Source organism: Choloepus didactylus, chromosome 1 (assembly GCF_015220235.1).
Source record: "Choloepus didactylus isolate mChoDid1 chromosome 1, mChoDid1.pri, whole genome shotgun sequence".
NCBI lineage: Eukaryota > Metazoa > Chordata > Mammalia > Pilosa > Megalonychidae > Choloepus > Choloepus didactylus.
The window spans coordinates 147,361,043-147,378,069 of record NC_051307.1 but is presented as its reverse complement, the minus strand read 5'-3'; positions in this window follow the sequence as shown (position 1 = coordinate 147,378,069).

Genomic DNA, 17,027 nt, shown 5'->3' with positions numbered 1-17,027 from the left:
CCCTTGCCTCAGGCAGCATAAATTGCCTGTTCTCCCACAGCATTCTGTAGGAGAGCTCTCTGAGCTGCCTTTTACCCACAGGGCAAGTTCTGGGACAGTGAGTCCCTCAGGCCACCACCAGAGAGACTGGGCCAGACATACCTGTTCCCAACATGTGGATTATGGTCACTGTTCTCCCTCTGGAACCTGGACCAGGGATCTGAACTGAAAGTGAAGGCTGGCTCTGTGCCCAGCCAGTGAGGGATAGGGTAGGGGCCAGCCAGGGTGCCATGAGGACCCACTGCCTGTAAGAATCTCTTTTCTTGATTCAGCACTAGCCTGTTATTGCAGTCCTTTTAACTGTTTTCTGAGCCCTGAGAAAAATGTTTTCACTAGTCCTTGCTGGTTGTTCAAAGCTTCTGTTGGGGGAATGGAACACTGAAGATTCTCATTCTGCCATCTTGATTTAATTGTGCCAAAGTTAATATATAAAAATAGAGAGGAAAGCAATCAAATATTGGGTCCAGAGCCATGCTCTGATTAAGGAGAAAAACTATGGTTGAGTAAGGCTGGCATAACCAAGTGTCCAGCTGGGGTTAGTGTGAAAAGACACATATTTTGTGTTTTGTACTGAATTTCCATCACAAGATTTGGTGTAAGAGATGGCAAGTCAGGGTTAGAACCTGGTGATAAAAATAAACAAAAATCAGATTGCCGTGTCCAAAACAGGCATCAAAGACAAAATGGCAGAATCCTGGTCTGTCATTTAATCAACAGACTTCAGATTTCTTTATCCTTCTATGTCTTCTAATGGTCTCTCATAGGAAGACCTTGGAGAGATGGCCTGTGACAGGCCAAGCATGAGAAGTCAAGGACCAGAATCAAAATCAGGTTAATATGCTTAAGTCACAATCCACCAGCTACTAACCACTCTTGTTAAGTGTAAGAAGAGAATGGGAAACTGAATTCTACTAGAAACAAGATAATGATATACCAAGCAATGTGTCACCCCCAACAAGCAGTTTGGAAAGTAGTGATTGCAAATGTTGGGGACATTGGATAATATTTAATTGAAACCTTACAACTCTAGAAACAATAGTCACTGTAGGGACCATATTTTCTATGAAGTAGTTACTAATGTTCCTTCTGTTACACAAAACTCTATAAACTGGAAGTTTGTTTGGTGAGCTATTGGTTTTTTAAGCTCATAGAAGCAGTTGAAGTTGCAATGCCTCACTAAAGAAAATGCAAAATTTGTGGAGATGGAGAGAGGCAGGAATAGTGAAGATTATTAGTGATGATATTGATACTGAATTTGAAAGCCTGTTGTTCTCTATATTAATAACTTAAGACAGTTTAGATTTGGGATGACCATGCTCAAGCGAAGACATCTCTCTCCCTCTCCCCCCACCTCTATATATGATATATATATATATATGATTTAGAATACATGAAAAAATTCCTGCTATCAATAGTGTGAAGAACTAAAATAGAAATTCAAAATCACGAAACCAATCTTAGAAACTTTCTTCAGAAATGGAACAGATTGAAATGACCTCTCACAATGATTGTGTCATAGTAAAAGGGAAAGAGGCCATTCCTATAAGGCAGCAAAATATGTGAAACAACAGAACAGGATGCCTTAACAGTTTTATGTATGTCACTGACAAATTGAAATAGCTGAGGTATTTGTATAGATCAAGTGAACCACTGGCAACAAATCAAATTAACTTATGTTGGTTTCAACAACCATAGTCTAAATAAAAAAGTATCAAAATTAAGACTCAATCCACAGACTAAAATAAAATGTTATAATCACCAATTACTCTGCTACAATATATGGCTTTGCTATGAAAGCTTTTATGCAGAATCTATAAAAGCATTTTCTGGATTGCCAGAAGATGAAATGGTGTCTTCTTGGGACAGTGCTGTCTTTTATTGCCTCCTCTGGTGCTTGACTCTTGTACATAGGGTCATGAATTATGATCAAATAATTAAATGCATCATAATTCACAAAAAAAATTCTTGGGATTCTATTTGCTTCCATTTTTGTTGACCTAAAGGCCATTTTCATTTGCCTAAGACTAGTTCTAAAATTGTATTCATTATGACTGAAACCTGGAAATCTTAGGCTTGTAGAAGCTTGGAGTTTATTGCAGAATTCCAAATATCAGGACAGGAACAGGAACTGTAGTTCAAGGACGCTCAGAAGAGAAAATGAAGGCTCAGAGAAGAAGGAAAATTTATTCAGTAGTCAAAGGTATTTATCATAAACTGAAGAACATTGCAACAGAATACACTGTACTCAGATTTCCTGTGTGATCCAATGGTGCTAAGCACATGAAAGAAATTTCATAGGAACAAGATGTTGGTCTAAAGCAGAAACTTAATTATTTTACTTAAATAAAGCACTCACAAAGTTTTAGTAATAAAAATGATTAAAACACATTCACTTCTAGCAATAAATTCATTTTTTTACATGACTTTATAAAAGTATAGAATGTCGCTTCGGCTCCAGCCACGCTATATATCAAGGTTCATCCATGTCGTTGCGTGTATCAAAACTTCATTTCAGAGGCAGGGCAAGATGGCAGACTGGTGAGCTGTAAATTTTAGTTACTCCTCCAGGAAAGTAGGTAAAAAGCCAGGAACTGCGTGGACTGGACACCACAGAGCAATCTGACTTTGGGCATACTTCATACAACACTCATGAAAATGTGGAACTGCTGAGACCAGCGAAATCTGTAAGTTTTTGCGGCCAGGGGACCCGCGCCCCTCCCTGCCAGGCTCAGTCCCATGAGAGGAGGGGCTGCCAGCTCCGGAAAGGAGAAGGGAGAACTGCAGTGGTAGCCCTTCTCAGAAACTCATTCTACTGATTCAAACTCCAACCATACATAGACTGAGACCAGACACCAGAGAATCTGAGAGCTGCCAGCCCAGCAGAGAGGAGACAGGCATAGAAAAAAAAAAAAATAACACGAAAAACTCCAAAATAAAAGCAGAGGATTTTTGGAGTTCTGGTGAACACAGAAAGGGGAAGGGCGGAGCTCAGGCCTTGAGGCGCATATGCAAATCCCGAAGAAAAATCCCGAAGAAAAGCTGATCTCTCTGCCCTGTGGACCTTTCCTTAATGGCCCTGGTTGCTTTGTCTATTAGCATTTCAATAACCCACTAGATCTCTGAGGAGGGCCCTTTTTTTTTTTTTTTTTTAAATCCTTTTTTCTTTTTCTAAAACAATTACTCTAAGAAGCCCAATACAGAAAGCTTCAAAGAATTGCAATTTGGGCACGTCAAGTCAAGAGCAGAACTAAGAGAGCTCTGAGACAAAAGGCAATAATCCAGTGGCTGAGAAAATTCACTAAACAACACAACTTCCCAAGAAAAGGGGGGTGTCCGCTCACAGCCACCATCCTGGTGGACAGGAAACACTCCTGCCCATCGCCAGCCCCATAACCCAGAGCTGCTCCAGACAACCCAGTGTGACGGAAGTGCTTCAAATAACAGGCACACACCACAAAACTGGGCGTGGACATTAGCCTTCCCTGCAACCTCAGCTGATTGTCCCAGAGTTGGGAAGATGGAGCAGTGTGAATTAACAAAGCCCCATTCAGCCATCATTTGAGCAGACTGGGAGCCTCCCTACACAGCCCAGCAGCCCAGAACTGCCCTGGGGGGACGGCACTCACCTGTGACATAGCACAGTCATCCCTCAACAGAGGACCCGGGGTGCACAGCCTGGAAGAGGGGCCCACTTGCAAGTCTCAGGAGCCATACGCCAATACCAAGGACTTGTGGGTCAGTGGCAGAGACAAACTGTGGCAGGACTGAACTGAAGGATTAGACTATTGCAGCAGCTTTTAAACTCTAGGATCATCAGGGAGATTTGATTGTTAGGGCCAACCCCCTCCCCGACTGCCCAGAAACACGCCCCACATACAGGGCAGGCAACACCAACTACACACGCAAGCTTGGTACACCAATTGGGCCCCACAAGACTCACTCCCCCACTCACCAAAAAAAAGGTTAAGCAGGGGAGAACTGGCTTGTGGAGAACAGGTGGCTCGTGGATGCCACCTGCTGGTTAGTTAGAGAAAGTGTACTCCACGAAGCTGTAGATCTGATAAATTAGAGATAAGTACTTCAATAGGTCTACAAACCCTAAAAGAACCCTATCAAGTTCAGCAAATGCCACGAGGCCAAAAACAACAGAAAATTATAAAGCATATGAAAAAACCAGACGATATGGATAACCCAAGCCCAAGCACCCAAATCAAAAGACCAGAAGAGACACACCACCTAGAGCAGCTACTCAAAGAACTAAAGATGAACAATGAGACCATAGCAGGAGATATGAAGGAAATCAAGAAGACTCTAGAAGAGCATAAAGAAGACATTGCAAGACTAAATAAAAAAATGGATGATCTTATGGAAATTAAAGAAACTGTTGACCAAATTAAAAAGATTCTGGACATTCATAGTACAAGACTAGAGGAAGTTGAACAACGAATCAGTGACCTGGAAGATGACAGAATGGAAAATGAAAGCATAAAAGAAAGAATGGGGAAAAAAATTGAAAAAATCGAAATGGACCTCAGGGATATGATAGATAATATGAAACGTCCAAATATATGACTCATTGGTGTCCCAGAAGGGGAAGAAAAGGGTAAAGGTCTAGGAAGAGTATTCAAAGAAATTGTTGGGGAAAACTTCCCAAATCTTCTAAACAACATAAATACACAAATCATAAATGCTCAGCGAACTCCAAATAGAATAAATCCAAATAAACCCACTCTGAGACATATACTGATCACACTATCAAACACAGAAGAGAAGGAGCAAGTTCTGAAAGCAGCAAGAGAAAAGCAATTCACCACATACAAAGGAAACAGCATAAGACTAAGTAGTGACTACTCAGCAGCCACCATGGAGGCAAGAAGGCAGTGGCACGATATATTTAAAATTCTGAGTGAGAAAAATTTCCAGCCAAGAATACTTTATCCAGCAAAGCTCTCCTTCAAATTTGAGGGAGAGCTTAAATTTTCACAGACAAACAAATGCTGAGAGAATTTGCTAACAAGAGACCTGCCCTACTGGAGATACTAAAGGGAGCCCTACAGACAGAGAAACAAAGAAAGGACAGAGAGACTTGGAGAAAGGTTCAGTACTAAAGGATTCGGTATGGGTACAATAAAGGATATTAATATAGAGAGGGAAAAATATGGCAAACATAAACCAAAGGATAAGATGGCCGATTCAAGAAATGCCTTCACGGTTTTAACGTTGAATGTCAATGGATTAAACTCCCCAATTAAAAGATATAGATTCACAGAATGGATCAAAAAAAATGAACCATCAATATGTTGCATACAAGAGACTCATCTTAGACACAGGGACACAAAGAAACTGAAAGTGAAAGGATGGAAAAAAATATTTCATGCAAGCCACAGCCAAAAGAAAGCAGGTGTAGCAATATTAATCTCAGATAAAATAGACTTCAAATGCAGGGATGTTTTGAGAGACAAAGAAGGCCACTACATACTAATAAAAGGGGCAATTCAGCAAGAAGAAATAACAATCGTAAATGTCTATGCACCCAATCAAGGTGCCACAAAATACATGAGAGAAACACTGGCAAAACTAAAGGAAGCAATTGATGTCTCCACAATAATTGTGGGAGACTTCAACACATAACTCTCTCCTATAGATAGATCAACCAGACAGAAGACCAATAAGGAAATTGAAAACCTAAACAATGTGATAAATGAATTAGATTTAACAGACATATACAGGACACTACATCCCAAATCACCAGGATACACATACTTTTCTAGTGCTCATGGAACTTTCTCCAGAATAGATCATATGCTGGGACATAAAACAAGCCTCAATAAATTTAAAAAGATTGAAATTATTCAAAGCACATTCTCTGACCACAATGGAATACAATTAGAAGTCAATAACCATCAGAGACTTAGAAAATTCACAAATACCTGGAGGTTAAACAACACACTCCTAAACAATCAGTGGGTTAAAGAAGAAATAGCAAGAGAAATTGCTAAATATATAGAGACGAATGAAAATGAGAACACAACATACCAAAATCTATGGGATGCAGCAAAAGCAGTGCTAAGGGGGAAATTTATAGCACTAAACACATATATTAAAAAGGAAGAAAGAGCCAAAATCAAAGAACTAATGGATCAACTGAAGAAGCTAGAAAATGAACAGCAAACCAATCCTAAACCAAGTAGAAGAAAAGAAATAACAAGGATTAAAGCAGAAATAAATGACATAGAGAACAAAAAAACAATAGAGAGGATAAATATCACCAAAAGTTGATTCTTTGAGAAGATCAACAAGATTGACAAGCCCCTAGCTAGACTGACAAAATCAAAAAGAGAGAAGACCCATATAAACAAAATAATGAATGAAAAAGGTGACATAACTGCAGATCCTGAAGAAATTAAAAAAAATATAAGAGGATATTATGAACAACTGTATGGCAACAAACTGGATAATGTAGAATAAATGGACAATTTCCTGGAAACATATGAACAACCTAGACTGACCAGAGAAGAAATGGAAGACCTCAACCAACCCATCACAAGCAAAGAGCTCCAATCAGTCATCAAAAATCTTCCCACAAATAAATGCCCAGGGCCAGATGGCTTCACAGGGGAATTCTACCAAACTTTCCAGAAAGAACTGACACCAATCTTACTCAAACTCTTTCAAAACATTGAAAAAAATGGAACACTACCTAACTCATTTTATGAAGCTAACATCAATCTAATACCAAAACCATGGTAAAGATGTTACAAAAAAGGAAAACTACCGGCCAATCTCCCTAATGAATATAGATGCAAAAATCCTCAACAAAATACTTGCAAATCGAATCCAAAGACACATTAAAAAAATCATACACCATGACCAAGTGGGGTTCATTCCAGGCATGCAAGGATGGTTCAACATAAGAAAAACAATCAATGTATTACAACACATTAACAAGTCAAAAGGGAAAAATCAATTGATCATCTCAATAGATGCTGAAAAAGCATTTGACAAAATCCAACATCCCTTTTTGATAAAAACACTTCAAAAGGTAGGAATTGAAGGAAACTTCCTCAACATGATAAAGAGCATATATGAAAAACCCACAGCCAGCATAGTACTCAATGGTGAGAGACTGAAAGCCTTCCCTCTAAGATCAGGAACAAGACAAGGATGCCCGCTGTCACCACTGTTATTCAACATTGTGCTGGAAGTGCTAGCCAGGGCAATCCGGCAAGACAAAGAAATAAAAGGCATCCAAATTGGAAAAGAAGAAGTAAAACTGTCATTGTTTGCAGATGATATGATCTTATATCTAGAAAACCCTGAGAAATCGACGATACAGCTACTAGAGCTAATAAACAAATTTAGCAAAGTAGCGGGATACAAGATTAATGCACATAAGTCAGTAATGTTTCTATATGCTAGAAATGAACAAACTGAAGAGACACTCAAGAAAAAGATACCATTTTCAATAGCAACTAAAAAAATCAAGTACCTAGGAATAAACTTAACCAAAGATGTAAAAGACCTATACAAAGAAAACTACATAACTCTACTAAAAGAAATAGAAGGGGACCTTAAAAGATGGAAAAATATTCCATGTTCATGGATAGGAAGGCTAAATGTCATTAAGATGTCAATTCTACCCAAACTCATCTACAGATTCAATGCAATCCCAATCAAAATTCCAACAACCTACTTTGCAGACTTGGAAAAGCTAGTTATCAAATTTATTTGGAAAGGGAAGATGCCTCGAATTGCTAAAGACACTTTAAAAAAGAAAAACGAAGTGGGAGGACTTACACTCCCTGACTTTGAAGCTTATTATAAAGCCACAGTTGCCAAAACAGCATGGTACTGGCACAAAGATAGGCATATAGATCAATGGAATCGAATTGAGAATTCAGAGATAGACCCTCAGATCTATGGCCGACTGATCTTTGATAAGGCCCCCAAAGTCACTGAACTGAGTCATAATGGTCTTTTCAACAAATGGGGCTGGGAGAGTTGGATATCCATATCCAAAATAATGAAAGAGGACCCCTACCTCACCCCCTACACAAAAATTAACTCAAAATGGACCAAAGATCTCAATATAAAAGAAAGTACCATAAAACTCCTAGAAGATAATGTAGGAAAACATCTTCAAGACCTTGTATTAGACGGCCACTTCCTAGACTTTACACCCAAAGCACAAGCAACAAAAGAGAAAATAGATAAATGGGAACTCCTCAAGCTTAGAAGTTTCTGCACCTCAAAGGAATTTCTCAAAAAGGTAAAGAGGCAGCCAACTCAATGGGAAAAAATTTTTGGAAACCATGTATCTGACAAAAGACTGATATCTTGCATATATAAAGAAATCCTACAACTCAATGACAATAGTACAGATGGCCCAATTATAAAATGGGCAAAAGATATGAAAAGACAGTTCTCTGAAGAGGACATAGAAATGGCCAAGAAACACATGAAAAAATGTTCAGCTTCACTAGCTATTAGAGAGATGCAAATTAAGACCACAATGAGGTACCATCTAACACCGGTTAGAATGGCTGCCATTAAACAAACAGGAAACTACAAATGCTGGAGGGGATGTGGAGAAATTGGAACTCTTATTCATTGTTGGTGGGACTGTATAATGGTTCAGCCACTCTGGAAGTCAGTCTGGCAGTTCCTTAGAAAACTAGATATAGAGCTACCATTCGATCCAGTGATTGCACTTCTCGGTATATACCTGGAAGATCGGAAAGCAGTGACACGAACAGATATCTGCACACCAATGTTCATAGCAGCATTATTCACAATTGCCAAGAGATGGAAACAACCCAAATGTCCTTCAACAGATGAGTGGACAAATAAAATGTGGTATATACACACGATGGAATACTACGCGGCAGTAAGAAGGAACGATCTCGTGAAACATATGACAACATGGATGAACCTTGAAGACATAATGCTGAGCGAAATAAGCCAGGCACAAAAAGAGAAATATTATATGCTACCACTAATGTGAACTTTGAAAAATGTAAAACAAATGGTTTATAATGTAGAATGTAGGGGAACTAGCAGTAGAGAGCAATTAAGGAAGGAGGAACAATAATCCAAGAAGAACAGATAAGCTAACGTTCTGGGGATGCCCAGAAATGACTATGGTCTGTTAATTTCTGATGGATATAGTAGGAACAAGTTCACAGAAATGTTGCTATATTATGTAACTTTCTTGGGGTAAAGTAGGAACATGTTGGAAGTTAAGCAGTTATCTTAGGTTAGTTGTCTTTTTCTTACCCCCTTGTTATGGTCTCTTTGAAATGTTCTTTTAGTGTATGTTTGTTTTCTTTTTAACTTTTTTTTTCATACAGTTGATTTAAAAAAGAAGGGAAAGTTAAAAAAAAAAAAAAAAGAAAAACAAGGAAAAAAAAAAAAAGATGTAGTGCCCCCTTGAGGAGCCTGTGGAGAATGCAGGGGTATTCGCCTACCCCACCTCCATGGTTGCTAACATGACCACAGACATAGGGGACTGGTGGTTTGATGGGTTGAGCCCTCTACCATAAGTTTTACCCTTGGGAAGATGGTTGCTGCAAAGGAGAGGCTAGGCCTCCCTATATTTGTGCCTAAGAGTCTCCTCCTGAATGCCTCTTTGTTGCTCAGATGTGGCCCTCTCTCTCTGGCTAAGCCAACTTGAAAGGTGAAATCACTGCCCTCCCTCTATGTGGGATCAGACACCCAGGGAAGTGAATCTCCCTGGCAACGTGGAATATGACTCCCGGGGAGGAATGTAGACCCGGCATCGTGGGACGGAGAACATCTTCTTGACCAAAAGGGGGATGTGAAAGGAAATGAAATAAGCTTCAGTGGCAGAGAGATTCCTAAACGAGCCTAGAGATCACTCTGGTGGGCACTCTTACGCACACTTTAGACAACCCTTTTTAGGTTCTAAAGAATTGGGGTAGCTGGTGGTGGATACCTGAAACTATCAAACTACAACCCAGAACCCATGAATCTCGAAGACAGTTGTATAAAAATGTAGCTTATGAGGGGTGACAATGGGATTGGGAAAGCCATAAGGACCAGAGTCCACTTTGTCTAGTTTATGGATGGATGTGTAGAAAAGTAGGGGAAGGAAACAAACAGACAAAGGTACCCAGTGTTCTTTTTTACTTCAATTGCTCTTTTTCACTCTAATTATTATTCTTGTTATTTTTGTGTGTGTGCTAATGAAGGTGCCAGGGATTGATTTAGGTGATGAATGTACGACTATGTAATGGTACTGTAAACAACCGAAAGTACAATTTGTTTTGTATGAGTGCATGGTATGTGAATATATCTCAGTAAAATGATGATTAAAAAAATAAATAAAATAAGAGGACACACAACAGGAAAAAAAAAAGTATAGAATGTCAAAATAATGGATTGTAGTAGTCTAAATTGTAAACAGATAAATCATAGGTTATCATTTTTTCTCCTTTCTTCCCTCCTTCCCTCTCTCCTTTCTTCCCTCCTCCTTCCCTCCCTTCCTTCCTTCCTTCTTTCTCTCCCCTCCTCCTCCTCCTGCTGCTGTTTCTTCTTCTTCTTCTTCTACTTCTTCTTCTTCTTCTTCTTCTTCTTCTTCTTCTTCTTCTTCTTCTTCTTCTTCACTTCATATTCTTCTTTGGTATTGTAGTAGCTATGTATTGTCTTCAAATTCTTTGACATGCTTCCCTTATAAATGTGGAGTCCCTCTTTTTTATTGTGGGATGGACTTAATGATTCATTTCTAATAAATAGAATGTGTGATGTGACCATGTGTTACTTCAAAAATTAGGTCTTAAAAGGCATTGCAACTTCTTCTGTGCTCTCATTCTAAGATCACGTGATCTGGAAGAAGCTATATGAAGAGGACACCCAAGCTCTTTGGAGAAGCCCACATGGTAAGGAACTGCAGGCTCTTGGCAATAGCTATGTGAGTGAGCTATCTTGGAAACAGATCCTCCAGCACTGTCCAAGCCATCAGATGACTGCACCCCAACCAAAACTTGACTGCAACCCCAGGAGAGAGCCAGAACCAGAACCTTCCCACTAAGTTGCTCCTGAATACCTGACCCAAAGAAGCTGTGAGATAATAAATATGGGTTCCTTTAAACTTCTAAGTTTTGAAGTACTTGTTTTGCCACAGTAGATAATTAATACAGGTATGCTACTTTAATCGTGTCAACTTTTCTGATAGACTTCCTAAAATTGATTTGGAGACTTTCTTTAAAAAATGTAATTACATAAGGATCATATATTTCTGTATTAGAGAATTCAAATAGACAAATATGAATAAGAAACATGTATAACTGAAGCATTCCAGGTACAAATTGTTCACATTTTACTCTAAATCTTTGAAGATTTTTGCTATTATTAAATTAGGCTAAAAAGACCTCCAGGTATATCCACAGTGGGAGATTAAAATCATAAACTCTGAAACTAGACTTCCTTGGGTTTAAATCTTGGCATCACCCTTAAATAGCTGTGCAGTATTGAATAATTTACTTAACTTCTTTTTTCCTCAGTTTCCACATCTATTAAAATGGAAATAATAGTAGTATGTATGGTTCCTAGGCTTGTGGGGCTTAAATTAATTGAATTAATATATGCAAAAGCATTAGAATTGCACCTGACCTTGAAAAGCATTTTATACATTTGTGATGTCATTATTATGACAATGATGATGATGTTGTTTTTGTTGTCATACCCACTGGACCCTTTTCCATTACACTGCTTGATATTTTTAGCAGCTTTTGGCATAGTCTATCACTCCCTCCTTGAAACATCTCTTCTATTGCCATTGGTTTCATGAAAGTCTTAGATTTCTTCCTACTTTTTGCCACATGTTCCTCTCAGTTATCTTTGCCGGCTTCTCTGCTCACTCTGAAATCTGGAGGAACCCAGTGTCTGTGCTTGGAGCTTATCTTATCCCTTTCCAGACTCTGCCTCAGAGAACTCTTTTAGTTCAGTGGTTTCATTCACCAAGGCTCTGTTTGTTCTGGCTCCCATGCCAGCTTGGACCAATCTTTTCCTCACTCACTACACACCAGATACAATGACCTTCTTTCTGTTTCTTCCAAGTCCATTGGTGTCTCCAAACGTTTGCACTTCCTGGTCCATTTGCCTATTATATCCTTCTTCCAGCTCTCTCTGTGGCTCTTGTTTTCATTCTTCTTCTCAGAAAAGGCTTTCCTGACCACTCCCTCTTACTCTTTTCATTCCTTTTATATTTCCTATGACAATCTAATCTAATTACATTGTTTGTTTGTTTATTCACATCACATGCAATAGCTATATGGCAAACAATGGTAGAGGTACTTAGGTCAGTGAAGGAAGAGCAATGACCCCTGCCATTCTAGAGCTTACATGCTGGTTCAGAAAAATAAACAGTAAGTAAAAAACTTAACAGACATGCAATTATATAGTATGTTAATGGTGTTAAGAGTCTTGGTTAAAAAAGAGAGAGAGAGAGAGAGCAGAGTAAGTGTTAATAAGAAAAGCAAAGGGTTGGGGGAAAGAACAGGAGTTGCGCATGAAATATGGTATTGGGTTGTATCTCCTTGAGATGATGAGATTTGAGCAAATTCTTGAAGGCAGTGAGAGATTTTCATATGCATATTTGGGGGAATATTTTTCCAGATAGTCAGGGCAGGCAGTACACAGATTTTAATGTGGGATCTGTGTCTGGTGTTTAATGAACTTCAAAAAGGCCAGTGCTGATGAAACAGAGAACACAAGAAGATAAAGCAGAAAAGGAAGAGGGGATAAGGAGAGGAAATCAAGAGGAAGTCTGTTTTAATTTCCTAGTCTGCTCAAGAAAATAGCATGAAATAGGTTGGCTTAAACAACAGGAATTTACTAGCTTATGGTTTTGAAGCTAAAAGAAAGTCCAAATGAAGACATCATTAAGGCAATGCTTTCTCCCCAAACTGGCATTCTGGGGATTGCTGCTGGCACTCCTTGGCTCCTCTGTCATATGGCAAGGCACATGGTGGTGTCTCCTGGTCACTCCCTTTTCTTTCAGGTTTAGTTGATTTCAGCTTCTTACTTCCTGTTGCTTTTTTTCCCTGTCTGAATTCCATTCCACCCTGATAAAGGGATCTGGCAATAGGATTAAGACCCATTCTGATTGAGGTAGGCCAAATCTTTCTAACTGAAGTAAACCTCCTGCAAGTCCTATATGCAATGGGTTCACACCCACAGGAATGGATTAAATTTAAGAACATGTTTTCTTGGTTACATACAGCTTCAAACCACCGGAGTCTACAGACCATTTCAAGGAAATAATTTTGTTTATTTTATGAAGCTCAACTTGATTTGTTACACAAGTCTAATTGTTGAGAAAATTAAAAAATTTGACCAATACATTTTTTTAGGCTCCGATAATTCATTTTGTCTGGTACACCATAAATCTGCTAATTTATGCATTGAAGGTATTTGATTTTAATCTCATGAAAGATTTCTTTAATTTGGATTTTAACTATTGTTCTATTTGTCCAGATTTATCTATTAGGAATTCCAGCTACCTGTCTGTTGGATTTCCAAGCTCTGTATTTTAAACCATTTTGCTCCCTGACATTGTTTTTGCCTTTTGTCCTTCCTCATTTGCGTTATGGAAAAGTTCTTCAATTTGCCATCAACATCAAGATTTAATTTTCTAAACTGAGAGCATTATTTTTCATTACCTCAGCCAGCAGTCTTTTCATATCCATTGGCTATACTAAAATCTCTTCCTTCATCTTCATCATTTTTGCCTACCCCCAAAGTCATGTTTTGATAAAGCAGTGTACCTACTCTCTAAAACTACTTCTGTTTCCCATATTTGCTTAATATGTAATCCCTTTTTGCTTCATAAGTAATAGTCTCTTCTAATTTTATGTTGCATAATCATCTCCTTGTTTCTCTTTATCTATCCCTGAACAGAGTATGCTTTATCTAAAATTGATATTTAATAAGACTCCACTTGTGTGGATTCCCCTTGTCACTCTTCAATGGAAAATTAAGAGCTGTTAGAATCTCTCCTATATTAAGTGTCAGGGTTGGTAAACAAAAGTGTCCAATACCAGGTCAGTGATCTGCAATTGAATGGTGTGGGATCTCAGGTAGTCCAGGCAGGGAAATGTCATATCCACAGTTTCTACTCTGGATTTGACAAAGTTGTTGTACCTCCAACCACTTATCTCCTGTGGTTTTCTTTCTGGCCCAGAATCTGCTCTAGGTATATGAAGAAACTTAATCTAGTTTATTTCCTGGTGTGTTCTACTCACTATATCCAGGAAAATTCCCTACCAGGATGGTTAGAACACCTCTGAATTTTTTACCTGTGTGCCTGTGATAAATTGTGTCTCAACCCAGTGGTGGATCCACAATGGTAGAAATCTTCACCATTGAAGTGGTTCCAGTGACTTCTTTGACACCAGCTTTAAAGCCCTCCAAATCTGGGCTGCTTTCCCAGGGAATACCTTGCTGCTTTCATAGAAGAGCACATTGCTGTTCTCTTTGAAGCTGTCGAACCTTCTGTTCTAATACAGTGGACCCTCTCACACTGTAATAATTGAATAAAGTTAGACAAGAAAGAGGTTTCAGTCCCACGTATCTATGTAAAAAGCAAATGAGGAGGTAGTTCTGCAACTAACTTTTCCACAATGCTCAAGCTCTCCTGACAGAGGAAAACTACCCAATGCTTTCCTCCTTACACTTTAACTTATCCCCTACCACTTGGGTCATGTCCAGAAAATAATTTATCACTTCTTTGACCATGTCCTTGATATCTAGGAAAACACCAAATGCAAACTTGGGATACTAAGGAAAAACTTTACAGTGCCACTAGGAACTGAGTTATCACCCCACAGTTGTGTTCAATCCAGTCAGCTTCTGAATCACTAAATCTGACTCAAGCCCAAAAGAAAATATAGATTGTCACTGTCACACCAGTTTCTGGCTATTTTGGCTCCTTCATGTTGCCTTGCGGTAAGAGGCAGTTCGAGGAATTCAAGCAGAGGTTGCGCTGAGATTTTAGTCAGTAGCCTCTGTTGGCATGGACTTACTATTTTTGTCTCCATATATTCATTGTTTACTCTCTATTTTTGAGAAAAAGAAAGAGCAGAAAAAAGTTTATTCTGGAAATGTAATTGGCATTAATAGTAAGAAGAAATTCATGCCATATGTTAAATTTAACTTAATCAACTTGGAGGAATTGGAAATCTAATGAAGCTAATACATTAAGGAGCAGGACTAACACAAGTCTCCAATGGCTATGTAATTGCTAAGGATATCTTCAAACAATAATAAATAAATTAATTAAATTTTGAATTTGTCTGAAACTCAACTATTTGATAATTGATACAGTTGAGACACAAAGCAAATAATTTTGTCCACTCCTAATTGTATTGTATTTTTATTCTGAATGATAAATTTTCTCAGCAGTTAGTTTTGCAAAGAAAATGCATCTTGTTTTATTTTATCTGTGTGTTTTCAATTTGTATAGAAAGATTGTATAGTCAACATCAGATTACAGTGTAATCTTGTGCATCATTGTGCTCATGCATCATTGTTATGCCCTTTCCTTTGTTACCACATTTAACTGTAACACTGTAAGACAAACACCCCTCTTCCCTTATTCCCATTATACTTTGTCATTAAAAGTGAAAAAGAAATGCTATATTTATCTTGATATATATTAAAAAATAATGAAGAGGATAATTATATAGGCTACATTGCAATTTCATGGCACTGCTGTCAGTTACAAACTAGTTGATCCATGCTTTTTTTAGTTCATAATGTCAGAGAAATCTTGTGATTGAAATACAGTCATTTAATTAAGTTCTCCCTATTATTACTTGCCAGGGCTATGCTTGAGGTATGGGCTCAGTGATGGGAAATTGAAGTTTGGAAAAATGGAAGTTATGAAAACTGGTCCGTTCATTTTTGTTTTATTTGGATATTCAATCTCTTGGCACTGAGTGGCAGCTATAAAGAATACTACAGATTTCAAAACATTCAACTTATAGTTAGTAGGTGTTAACCAATGGCTCTTAGTAGCTTGACTAACAGAATGGTTTTGCAATTGCTAGCTCTTAACTACAGAAGCCGTTTGGTTTAATGACATTCACTTTGATACCACACAATAAATACTGATGAACAATCATTGAGCCATGGGAATGCCACTTCACCATATTTCAGGCAGATCTCTTCATTACCAGGGCTCTTATTACATATGAAACTCAAGATTTTCTTTCCTTTTCTCTGTTACATCAAAATAGCCACATACTGGGAGATCTGACTTTTGGAAATATTCATCATAAATGAATATCCTACTAGATTTATGAAACACTCTGATAATAGTTTAAAGTAATTGTTAGAATAATTTAAAATAAAGTCCTCTAACCTTTACCATAATGAAGTATCCTTTCAGCTGCAGTTTTCAAACTTCTGATGCAACAGGAATTTTATATTTAGTCATGAAATCTTGTTCAATTAGTTACTGGTAATAAGAAAGATGTAAACAGTTGGACAGAAAATAATATAATCATTTATAATCAAGAATAGATATGAAGAAAGTTCAAAGAAAAATAATTTAAGCTAATTCAAATTTAGGGTCACAATACTGAGAATGGATTAGTGGTATAATAACATTTTCCTCTTCACTATTCATTGTTTCACTGAATCTTGCTAAGTTAATCAAATTCAATTTGTCTTGTATTTTTGTATCCCACTTCTATAAATTACTATTAATATAATTTTTAACTTAATTTCCTAAAAAAGTTTTATCACTGATATATTTGCATGCTATCTCTTGATTACCTTAAGAATAGAAAGTGTCTTGGGGACAGAATCCACATTTTAATCATCATTGTATCCCCACTAATTATCATAACACACTTCATATGTTAGTTGCCTAATAACTATTTCTTGTACAAACGGGAAAAAATAATGAAATTAACTTTTCATTAATTATTTCTCTTTGTTTATAATTGAGTGCCAACTTTAGA